This window comes from Primulina eburnea, chromosome 8, assembly GCF_022965805.1.
Source record: "Primulina eburnea isolate SZY01 chromosome 8, ASM2296580v1, whole genome shotgun sequence".
Classification (NCBI taxonomy): Eukaryota; Viridiplantae; Streptophyta; class Magnoliopsida; order Lamiales; family Gesneriaceae; genus Primulina; species Primulina eburnea.
Window position 1 is genome coordinate 16,563,866 of NC_133108.1, and position 11,501 is coordinate 16,575,366.

The following is an 11,501-nucleotide window of genomic DNA, read 5'->3' on the forward strand; positions in this document are numbered from 1 at the left end:
GAATAGTCGAGCTTTCTTTTATTTTATTTTCTCAAAAAGAGATTAAATCGATGATAAAAACGATTGTGTTTCGAAGGTAATTATTCTATAGATATAAAATATAATTTCATATTTAAAAACTTAAATTTTTTTTAAGTAATAATAATAAGAAACATAATAAAGTTCGTGCATAATATCTCTAGAGTAGGGTCTTGTGAGACAGTCTCACGAATCTTTATCTGTGAGACGCGTCAACCCTATCGATATTTACAATAAAAAATAATACTATTAGCATAAAAAATAATATTTTTTATTTTTTATGGATGGCCCAAATAAGATAGATGTCTCAGAAAATAAGACTCGTGAGACTGTTTCACATGAATTTTTGTCATATATCAAAAAATAAGATTCGTGAGACTGTTTTACATAAATTAATAATATAAATATCTTGTAACATATAATATGTTAACTTTTTACGTGTTTTGTTAGTGAAATATTTAAATATAATGTCTAAATTAATTAAACAAATAACAATGTAACACGTGAAAGAAAATACCAAAATTTCTAAATCGCGACGGTTTACATCGCTAATATTAGCGACGGTAAACAACTGTCGCAAATTCAATTTTAGCGACGGTAGATAAAAACTTTCGCAGATTTGATTTTAGCGACGGTTTTTGTAATATATTCCATCGCTAAAAATTCCGTCGCGTATACGTGACTCCACCTGTGCAGCGTCCGCGCTTACGAAACATGGACGCTACTCCACGTGAGCAGCGTCCGCGCTTCGTAAGCGCGGATTGCATTAGTTTTGCAACACTTTTTTTAAAAAATTAGTTTTGAAATTAATTTTAAAATTAAATTATTTTTTAAAAAAAATCCTGGTTTTCAATCATGAGTCCTAGTAGTGTATATATAGAGTTAGACTCCTAAACTAATTAGGAGTCCTTCTAAACAACCCTCGCTTTTTAGCTTTAAAATCCTACTAAAAATTTTTTTCTATATAAAATTTGAAACCTTTAATAAAACCCACACAGCCTTTCAAAAAATCGTAAATGCATACAAATTCCATAACTTAATTTAACCTTTAAAATATCAAGTGCATAAAATCTCTAAAATCGTCAATTACTAAAATTCGACTTCTACCTTTAACATTATCAAATTTTACTTCAAAATATAGCATGAAATCTCTAATAAAATCCTTAACAAAATCTTCTAAACTTTGCCTATCAATATAGTGCGGAAATAAATGTCAATCGGGAATGTACTGCCGTATTCGATCAACTCAAGCATCAACGCTTCCCTCAATATCATCATCACCTGCAGCATTAAAACATAGTGAGTCTAATGATTCAGCACATTCTAAATATGATTAGAAATAATACATATACAAGCACATGCATTAAAATATATTTTTATTTAAAATAACTTTTAAGCATAAATAAATCATATATCGTAAAATAATAAAATCGTAAAGCTTTGCATCCTTTATCATTTTGGGTGAAGTTTGATCATTGAAAGTGACTATTCTTTTATCCTTTGGTCAACTATTAGCTCCATTGCCCAAGGGACAGGCGCTAGGCACCGCCATAGAAGTACGATCGTCGGGCTCTCTTTGGGGCTTTGTCCCGTAAACGAGTTCCCTCTAGGTTCTTTTCCTTCACGACTTCCCATAAAATTGTAAGTTTACAGTTCCTTCTTAAACCGGATACCCCACATATCCTCTATCCTTTTGTGACAATCAATTCGCATCCCTCAAAATATTTTTCTTTTTTTCTTTTTTTCTTTTTTAATGCATAAAATATCATGACTTTCCAAAAATAACATTTTAACAGTAAATATTGCACAGATTTACCATAAATCATAAAATCTCACACTTTCATCAAAATCATCATAATATATCATTTATCACGCGTTATGATCCTTCGGGATGTTGTCAACCCTTTTCGTACTATCCGTGTGTAAAATGATTGTTTTACCCTTGAACTCTAAAATTCCCGACTTTGGCCTTTTCTTACTTTTATTGATTCGAGCATATCACAAATCATCATATAAGCTTAAATTTGACATGTAATATTTTTCTTAGACGTAAACCCGGGTCTTTCGATTTAATAACTTAATGACTAAACCATGAAGCGTTTTTAAGCCGAATAAATTCAAAATTTAATATTTTCTTCCTAAATTTTAAACATAAAATTTTCATCCCTGAACATAACATGACATCTTAAAATACACCAATAAACATTTCTTAGACGTAAAATTAAGCTCCTCAACTAATTTCCCAATTCGTTTTTAAAACTTAATAGTATGTCCCGTTTTTAACCCGTATTAACTCAAAACTTAACCAAAATTTATTAAACTTGAACCATGTCTTATTAACTCCTTACTAACCCTTTTTCATCCCAAATCATGCCAATTAAAACCCTTGAACAACCTAAACAACTACTGAATCAAAATATCTTTTCAAATAATGTCTCCAAGTGAATCTACATCTGCGAGATATCTTTTCAAATAATGTACATTGCATTGTTGTAAATAGTTTATTATTTGATTTAAAAGCACCATGTAATGCCTAAATTTACCATTTTCTTGATTTGCATATCACACATATATACATACTCAATTTTGTAGCTGAAATTATGTCATACTCAGAATTATAAGGTATGAATATATTGTGTTTATTTTGAAGTAATACATTATATTTATTTATCTTTTATATTTATAATTTCGAAGTTGTTGAAATTTGATAGATATTTGGGCTTTTAGATTTTGTTTGAAATTTTAAATTTTGTATAAGTCAATATAAATATTCTAAATTCTTGTCAGATTTTTTCTAGAATTCTGGAGATTATAAAGTTATTATTTGCTTTCAAAGGCACAAAATTTTATAAAGTACAATATCTTTTTTTTTTCTAAGTAAAATATTTCTTAATAGTGTATTTCAATTTTAAGTGGGTCGTGAAAATTTCGATATATAAAAAAAATATGTTTTGTGATTCAATAAGACATGAATAAATTTTAAAAATATATTTAATTTATTGTTTTAATCAAATAATCTATTTAAATGATATTTATTTTGATTTACATATTTTTAAATATTTTTCCAAAATTTTCAATTTATATTGATTTTTAAAAAATATTCACGCCATGATCGTTCCGCGTAATGTCATAAAAATTGAAACGATGACCTTCACAACGATCTCCACGATTACGAACCATGCAGCCAAATGTTTGGCGTGGCCCATTTTGTTAATAGTTCTGGTTATGCAGAAAAAAATATTGAATGTAATATAGGGAGGCGACAAAGTTAGTTGTTATTTTTGTTGTTGGATGTAATGTAAAAAGAAGCAGGTTGCTCTCTGTCCAATCCGACCACCCAATCAATCTAATCCTGTTTGCATAAGGTTTTGCCCCCAACACAAATACATCCTCCGTGATTCCCATTTAAAAACTGAAAAAGAAAGTGAATAATCATCAGCTAAAACGTGTGTGAAAAAATGCTGGTATTGCACAATGTTATTTTGAGAATGGAGGCTGTGTTTAAATCAAGAATCACCTTGAATATACATTAGATGAAATATATGGCTTAAGAATATAGATTTTAACTAAAATACATGTTAAATATACGCATAAAACGTTATATTAGAGTATCGATCTTAGAGGAGTACTTTTTAAATTGTGATAAAAATTTAACTTTTTGGAAAGAAAAACTGTTAGAGTAGATGCCCTCCAAGCCAACTGTTAACTAGGGATTTTATTATCTCAGTTGTAATAAATAATCTTTATTTTAATATAATTCATTATTTCATGGTTTGTTATTTATTTATCTGTATACCCATGTGAACAACATAGATAAATACCTTGATTATACTTTAATACAAATGAATCGTAATTCGATGTTGAAACTCATTTGTAAACACTGTATAATCTAAATTCGTTCCTAGTTGATTCAGCCGCCTAAAACATGGATAAAGGTCGATTGAGCTCGAGACTAGCATCTGCGATGTTGTGTATTGCGTTTCTTTGTAAGGGCATAGAGATGTCCAAACATGCAGATAGGTAGTCATATGATGATTATACCGAACAACCCTCCCTCGGACTTTCCAAGTGGTTATCATTCGTCGAGAGGATAAGTCCGTGGTTATGATTGTACACCATTAGTCTTTACGACCCGGGACAACACAAAGGCTCTATTTGCTAGGGCTGTGCTTTGGCTCGTTTACCGGCTCCAGGAGAGTCATCAGGTGGCGAGGTTGGGTACAGTTGCGACACATATAGGAGCTAGTGCATTGTATTCGGGGATTCACCGCTCACCTACGGGTGTGGATATCCTATGTGATCTGATGAAATAATAGTGCATGGAATATCTGGCCAGAGTATGAGATGTACGTTAGAGAAGGAATTCTCAAATAGACACGCGATGCAACTATTATAGTTATCACATAGTTATCGAATTAATATGCAACTCTCGATGAACCACTGGTTGCATATTCGATCGGGATATATGAGATGAAAGGACGTATTGTACATTAATCATAATCGACTGATTCTTGCAGGCACTATCAGTGATACCTAGGGAATCATGGGGAGATGCTACTAGACGCTCTTACCATGATCCGATGGATGCAATCAGAAATGAGTTCTGACATTCTTGATCAAGGTGTTGATGAAAAGAATTGGGCTAACTAGGGTAAGCCCGAATAAATGATTATGTCCTCAATCTCAAAGAGTTGTGAACTCACGGCTAGCTGTATCCCTGAACCATTGAGGGTAACACAAGAACTGGATCGTTTGTTCCCGTTGAGAAAATAAATTTAAGAAGTTGAATTTATATTATATAGTAAATTCAAGGAGTTGAATTTATGATAATTAAATTTTGAAAGAATAAATTCAAGTAGTTGAATTTATAAAATTTAAGAATTGAATTTATTAAACTCAAATGTTGGGTTTATTAGATATTAAATTTTGGAGGTGATATAAATTCATGGAGTTGAATTTATAATTTAAATAATAAATTCAAATGTTGAATTTATGATTAATTTAATTAATTAAGCTCAAAAGTTGAGTTGATTAAATATGAAATTAAAATTTGTGAGAAGTATGTTTAATGAGCTTGTAGGAGTACAAGTCTAACATACTTAATAATTAAATTTTAATGGACTTTGATTAAATTAATTAAACTAGTTGGATTAGCTCAATTAATTAATTAAGCCCATTAATGTTAATTATATGTATTAGGTCATGGGTTAATTATAAATAAGTGTTGAGAAGTCAAAACCCTAGCCACCACCTTCACAAATTTCGAAAAACCTTTCTTTCAAAGCTTGAGAAATTTGGCCACTACCTTTTGAAGGAAAACTTTGAGTCGTCTCTCGTTTTCAATCTCCAACGTAAAAATTTCTTCTAATTTTCTAGTGCGAAATAGAAGAGGAACAAATCATCTAGTCGTGGACCTTATTAAAAGAAATGAGTCCTTGAAGAAAGTTCGTAGGGGTTCATCAAGAGCTAGATCCGCCTATACCGGATTAGTTGGAGTCAAGTGATTTAATCACCAAAGGTATAAAATTCTAATGCCCTATGAATGTTTGATTATAAAACCATACGACTGACCAAATACATCTTGAATGCCAAGATCTAATAAAAAAATTTAAAACTTCCGCTGCGTTTGGGCACGAGAAAACCGGGATCCAACAGTGGTATCAGAGCCAGGTTTGTCTATATCATATGGTTTTAAATCATATTGAATAATTTTTTTCTAACCACACAAGAAAATTTTTCAGAAAATTGCCCCATTAAAATTTTTTTTTCCAGAAAACAAAAAAAAATATGGGGGATGCCCGGAACTGTTTCGGGCAGTGCACTGTGCGCGCTTGCGCGCAGCGGGCGCGCGCACTATGTGGAGCGTCCGCACGGCGCGCGTACACGCTGTGCGCCTTGCGGCTACCCGAAACTTTTGGGCAGCGGGCATGGAGCACGGGTGGCTGCCTGGGAGTGTCTCGGAACCTTGCTGGATGATGAGCTTGAATTGTTTGGGCCTAGGGTGCAATTTTCTGATTTTTCAAATTTTTGGGTAAAATTGATATTTTTGAAAACTGGTTCAATTTTTATTTTGGAAAATTAATAATTTTCTTGTAAAATAAATAATTAGAATATGATTTTAATTATTTATGGTAAAAATTAGTTTTACAAAGAAATTAATTATTATTGATTTAATTGAAAATTAAATAAAAGTGTTTATTTAATTTATTAAATTCTTTAATAATTGTCGTGGTTAGTAATAAAATTATTAGATGTATGATTTATCAGTTAATTAAATTTATTTTATTAATTGATGTTAATATTAGATATTAAATGTATGAAGGATGATCGATAGCCTTGACCAATGTGTTAGTGTATGTTAGAATATTTTACTGTTTTATTCGTTTTGTTAATATTTGATATTATTAAAGTGAGCCTGGTTTATGGCCCGTTCCCACCCCCATGAGATGTATCCCTTATGTGCCATGACTATTTAAATGTAATTATTAGAAATAGTGGGAGATCAAGACTGGAAGATGGTGGGCCCGATGAACGAGATGAAGACATGTAAAATATTGGAAGCTCTTGTAGTAGTTGCATTTGCATCCCTGCATTCACCTAGGTTTTGGACCTGGATCCATGTATGGCTCACATGGTGTTGACGATCGATCATCCTTATTTATTGTTTAATGCCATATTATGATATATATGTGATATCTAGTAGTATGCATGTATGTATATTATTAATAATATAGTTTCATGAATCCGACAAGCATATAAACATGGCACGCGATTTGAAATTAAAATGATGAGACAATTTTAAAATTAGTATCTCTCATTTTTTATAAGATTCAAAATTTATATCAAACCGGAAAGTAAAAATTAAAAGAGTTTAATTTTCCTTGCCTTCTATCAACCGTGGTTGCATATTGATAGCTACCCGCGGACAGTGTCTGGCTCATATTATTGGGGAGACATGGATGCCGGAAAGCTGTGACTTCCGCCGGACATATGATGTGAATTGAGTGGAACTCCCATGACTTCGGCTCATATTATTGGGAGAACTCATGGCGACCGTCCACTACATTTCAATATTGATGGTTTGGTTTGACACATGAAAATAAACGACGTCATATTATTGGGTCCTTATTAAACGTGAGGCAAAACACGCAGAGGTTGCATAGGGATGCAATTGGATTCTACCTTTTAGAAATTATAATTGGCTAATATTATTCGAGATTATAATTGGTTAATTAGACTATACGTTCCCACTAAGGAAATACAATTTCCCTTTTTCATCAAAGGGTGGTGGAAATGTCAAAATAATGGGAGGGAGATTTATAAAATAAAATCCATATTTTATATCTTAGAATTATTTTAAAATAATTAGCAACCATTATTCTGTTTCCTTATCAGTATATTTTCGATTTCGTCACATAATCTATTTTTATTATTAACATGCTAATCGAATCTAATTTTCAAGACTGGTTGGGAAAATTGTTTTTTCAGTCCTGCTGAATTGACAAAGCATGCAAGATAGTAGGACCATAGTATGCAAGGTAAAGTGTAACATACACGCTTCTATGTCAAATGAACTGTAGGGAAAGTTTGAAGAAATGTTGAATGCTGCTGACATTCGAATACACGTGCAAGAGTTGCATGGTTCATGAAACGCATGCAATGATGCACACCACTTTCAAGGAGCTCGTGACCACGCGTATGAAAGTTGGGGTTTTGGCCCATGAGCGTGGTGTACGTATGACTGGGCTTATTGAGAATGTGGTGGGCCTGGAATATGTGATTCCTAACGAGTTACTAGATAACATAAATTTGTTGTCTTTCTCTTCCTCATTTGACGTGGTTATGGTGAACTTCAATTTGAATAAGATAGATGATAGCCTTGAAGAGCTAGTCAATACGCTTATAACTTATGAGATCACCATAAAACAGGAAATTGTTGTTCTTCTTATGGGCCTCTCGTCAGACGAAAAATAGCCCACAAGGTAAGAGAAAGAAATGTTCTGCCCCTCACAAGGAAAACATTCCCAATAAGAGGCAAACTCTGAAGGACACTTAAAGGACCTACACAGCCCGATAAGTCAGAACATATTTATTTCACTGCGAGAAGTCCGGACATAAGAAATTATATGCGCCAGAAATGTTCTGGAAATGATAAGTGAATGTCAACAACAAACAAAAGAAAGTTAGATGATCCAAATCCGCACAAATATGGCACGCTAGACTATGTCACGTTTGCCAAAGAAGGATGCACAAACTAGTGGGAGAAGACATGTTTGACTCGTCAGACATAAATTCTCTACCTACTTGTAAGTCTTGTCTAAAAGAAAAAATGGTAAAGACTCCATTTGATGGAAACGTGGAACGTGCGCATGGTCTACTGGATTTGATCCACACAGAAGTTTGTGGCCCGCTAAGTGTTAGAACAAAATATGGGCAATCCTACTTCATTATCCTTACTGATGACCATTAGAGGTATGAGTATGTTTATTTGATGAAACACAAATCTGAAGCATTTGAAAAGTTCAAAAATTCATATCTGAAGTAGAAAATCAGCTAGAAAGAAGTATTAAGGCACTTCGATCTGATTGAGGTGGAGAATACTCGAGTGCTGAATTTTTGGGTTATCTATCTAAAAGAGAATATGATTCTCTCATAGTGGACTAAACCAGCAACACCACAATTGAATGGTGTTTCTGAACGTCATGGACATGGTTCGTTCCATGATGGGATTCACTGAATTGCCTACATTGTTTTGGGGCTATGCGCTTGAAACTGCGGCAATGTTGTTGAATAATGTCCATACTAAAGCAGTGGATAAAACACCATATGAGATATGGATGGGAAAAACTCCTAAGTATTCTTACATGAAAATATGGAGATGTCCTGCTTGACAGTAGGAGACAAATTGGATAGTAGATCCACTTTGTGCTACTTTGTATGATATCCAAAGACTGTTGGATATTATTTCTATCATCCAATGAAGCAAAAGTGTTTGTTTCAAGAAATGCTACATTTTTTGGGAACGGAATTTCTATTGGATAGAAAAGGCAAGATGATAGAACTTGAAGAAATTCAAGATACTCCCTCAACTATAGAAGTTGAACCCATTTCCCAAAAACCAGTAGTTGAAGTACAAGCTCCTAGAAGGTCTGATAGGGTTATTAGACCATCTGCTAGATATACACTTCTTCATGAACAAGTCCATGATGAGTCTTGTGTTGGATGTGATCCAATGAACTTCAAAGAAGCAATATCTGACACTGATTCAACCAAATGGTTTGAAGTCATGCAGTTTGAAATGGACTCTATGTATTCAAACCAAGTCTGGACATTGGTGGATCCACCTGAGGGAATCGTCCCCATAGGATGCAAATGGATCTACAAAAGAAAGCTTGGGGAGGATGGGAAGGTATTGACCTTCAAAGCAAGACTGGTTGAAACATGTTATACTCAAACGCAAGGAGTTGACTATGAGGAAACTTTTCACCAGTTGCTATGTTTAAGTCCATTAGAATACTACTAGCCATAGCAGCATGGTACGACTATGAGATATAGCAAATGGATGTAAAGACTGCATTCCTCAATGGAGACATCAAAGAAGAAATTTACATGTCTCAACCTGAGGGATACACATCAGTCAAAAGTGAGCATAAGGTATGCAAACTTCAGAGATCAATATATGGTCTCACGCAGACGTCAAGGAGTTGGAACCTCATATTTGATAGCACTATCAAATAGTTTGGTTTTGCTAAGAATCTTGAGGAACCATGCGTGTACAAGAAAGTTAGTTGGAGTGCAGTGACATTCTTAGTACTTTATGTTGATGATATCCTACTCATTGGAAATGATGTAGGATTATTGCAATCAACTAAAGTATGGTTAGCAAGTAAATTCTCCATGAAAGACATGAGTGAAGCATCCTATGTATTGGGAATACAAATCTATAGAGATAGTTCAAAAAGGATGTTGGGGCTCACCCAAGCAATTTATATCGATAACATTCTAAATAGATTCTCTATGGATGAGTCCAAGAGAGGATACTTACCAATGTGTCATGGTGTTACTCTATCTAATGCAATGTGGCCCAAGACTGATGGAAACATAGAGATGATGACACGTATTCCATATGTGTCTGCCATTGGTAGTATCATGTATGGTATGATATCGACACGTCCTGATTTTGCTTACGCTCTCAGTGTTACAAGCAGATATCAGGCGAACCCTGGTCCAATGCATTGGAAGGCCGTGAAAGATATTCTTAGGTACTTGAGAAGGACTAAGAATTTTTTCATGGTCTTTGAGGGAGGATAATTGAAATTGGAAGGCTACACTGAATCTAGCTTCCAATGTGATGTAGATGATTCGAAATCGGCCTCTGGTTTTGTATTCATGCTAAATGGTGCGGCTGTCTCTTGGAAAAGTTCCAAGCAAGACACCGTTGCGGATTCCACCACTGAAGCTGAATACATTTTTGCAGCCAAAGAGGCAGTTTGGACGAGGAATCTTTTCCAAGAGTTGGGCATTATTCCTACTGGAGTTGATCAAGTCCCGTTGTACTGCGATAACACTGGTGCCATTGCGCAAGTAAAGGAACCAAGGTCTCATCAGCGATCCAAACATGTACTGAGGAAGTTCCACATATACGAGAGATTGTGGGAAGGGGAGAAATATCAGTTAAAAGAGTCACCTCTGCAGATAATGTTGCTGATCCAATTACAAAGCCCTTGCCATGACCATTGTTTGAGGAGCATCGCGAAGCAATGAGATTAAAGTTTATGGGTAGTTGGTTCTAGGGCAAGTGGGAGATTGTTAAAGTAGATGCCCTGCATGCCAACTGTTGGCTAGGGATTTTATTGACTCAGTTGTAATAAAAAAATCTTTATTTTAACATAATTCATTATTTCTTGATTTGTTATTTCTTTATCTGTAATGCCCGAGACTTAATTATTGTAATCAGACGTTGATTAATTGACATGATTGAGGTTATACGAACTTGAATGAAGAAGCCGGGCATCGTTACATTATAAGCCAAGATGTTGAACCGAACATCTCAAGATGTTGGGTCGAACATCTCAAACGGCGGCCGCACATGCGCGAGGAAACACGTGCATTTGCACGAGGGGTCCAGAAGAACTCGTGCATATGCGCGAGATGAAGCGCGCATATGCGCGAGTTGTTAAAATTGTCATCGCCGAGACCAGTAGGTCTCGGGCATATGCGCGGGTTGTGTCGCGCATATGCACGAGACGTGTTATGTGAAGGAGTGCACCACTTGCCTTGCTGCATGCATGGTATGTATATATATATATATATATATATATATATATATATATATATATATATATAACTCGTTTATCCTTCAGACTATTCAGAAGAAAATCGAGAGTTTGGGGAGAAGTTTTAATTCGTGATTTTAGAATTCAATTTGCGAAGAATCCGTCCGTTCGATTTCAAATCTGACTTCAGTACTGTGTTTCTATCGA